Source organism: Carlito syrichta, unplaced genomic scaffold (genome assembly GCF_000164805.1).
Source record: "Carlito syrichta isolate Samal-C Ts95f unplaced genomic scaffold, Tarsius_syrichta-2.0.1 Scaffold303210, whole genome shotgun sequence".
NCBI classification, from domain to species: domain Eukaryota; kingdom Metazoa; phylum Chordata; class Mammalia; order Primates; family Tarsiidae; genus Carlito; species Carlito syrichta.
The window spans coordinates 185,288-186,892 of record NW_007247306.1 but is presented as its reverse complement, the minus strand read 5'-3'; the positions used below and the strand labels follow the sequence as shown (position 1 = coordinate 186,892).

General features: G+C 47.4%; 1 protein-coding gene across 1 annotated transcript in view; it reads left to right on the top strand.

Annotated features, from left to right (window-relative positions):
• Positions 1–1,605, top strand: part of CFAP57 (cilia and flagella associated protein 57) — a 75,955-nt gene that overhangs the window by 55,236 nt on the left and 19,114 nt on the right. The gene's annotated exons all lie outside the window — the stretch shown is intronic.

Here is a 1,605-nt window from a genome sequence, read left to right as displayed (position 1 = left end):
AAAAAAAGGGGGGGGGGAACGCTTGCAGCTTCTGGGCCTTCAACCACTAGAGGGCAGTGTGTACTCAGCCAACAGGCTGTCCCACCGGAACGCACATTGCTCTGGGCCAACAGTATTTTCTCAAACTGGAAATGTTCACCTAGGTGAAGCCATGGTGCTTGGACTTCATCTGATAAGGAATGAGTAGTCATCAAAGACTCTTGAGCAGGAAAGTGGCATAATGAAGAATATGTTCTGGGAAGAAAACAGGATGAAGGCAGAGAGGAAAGAGATTACAAGCGAGATCAGTTGGACAAGGGTTTCTGAGTCCAGTGAGGCACAAGTGTGCTTCTTGGTCCCCTGCATCCCCCACCCACGACCTTTTCTTATGACATGTGTTTACCTGTCAGCCTCCCCTCACGGGCAGAAAGCAGCTGATGGTGGGACCCACGTTGATCTAAAACTGAACTCGAATTTTTTTTCTAATTCCTCCCCCCTAATTCTTGTTTTTTTCCCTCCACCTTCCTTCAGTTTCCTGTTTCTCAATAAATGGTACATGATTCACCCCATTATGTAAGGTGGTAGAAGTTGTTCTTGATTCTTCCTTCCCTTAACTCCTATATTCAAATAATCACCAAAACCTGTCTGATCGATTTCCGAAAGATATCTCGCATCCAACCCTCCATCCACCCTGATACTATCAGCCCAGTCCAAGCCTCTGACAGCCCTTATCTGGACTTGACTTCAGCCTTCAGTCTGGTCTCCACATAGAGGACCGAGTGAACTTCCCAATGGGGTTGCGTCCCACCTAAAATGAAATCCAGAGTCCCAATCAAGGTCCATAAGATTCTGTGTGATCCTGCCTCTCTCCCCATCCCCAGACTTATCTCAAGGCTCCCTCGCCCTCCTCCAGTCCCCTGCCCTCTGACAATTTCTTCAATGAGCCATGCTCAGGACATTTGCTGCTCCCTTTGTCTGGAAGATCATCACATGAATGGCTTCTTTGCATCTTTGAGGTCTCAGCTTAAATGTCACCTCTTCAAAGAAGACTTCCTTGACCACCCTAGACAAAATATGCTCCTGTGCCCCCTCCATTTTCTCTTGTTGTTTGTGCTGAGCAAGGACAACAGGTATAAGGGTGTCAGAGAGCACTGATGAACTAACTAGAATTGGACACAAAGAACTGTGGTGGCGCTGGTCTGCCCAGTAAAGAAGCCTGGTGGGGATCAGTCCAGAGCTGGGATATCCAGGGAAGGTATGTCCTTGTGGCGATGACTTTCTCCCTGGCTTCTGGATTGAGGAAGGATACCCCCAGCTGACCACAGAGCTGCCTCCTTTGAGCCTCCTGCTATTCTTGAGTGCCTTCAGGGCTCTGGAGTGACACTGACTTAGTCCCTTCCGGCTACTATCACAAAATACCTTAGAAAGGATCATTTGTAAACAATAGAAATGTATTTCTCACTGTTCTGGGGACCAAGAAGTCCAAGATCAAGGTTCCAACTTATTTGGTGTCTGATAAGAACCTGTTCCTCATAAATGGCACCTTTTATGTGTCCTCACATGGCAGAAGGGGGCTGACATCCTCCTTCCGACCTCTTTTTTTTTTTTTTTTTGAGTTGGAGTCTC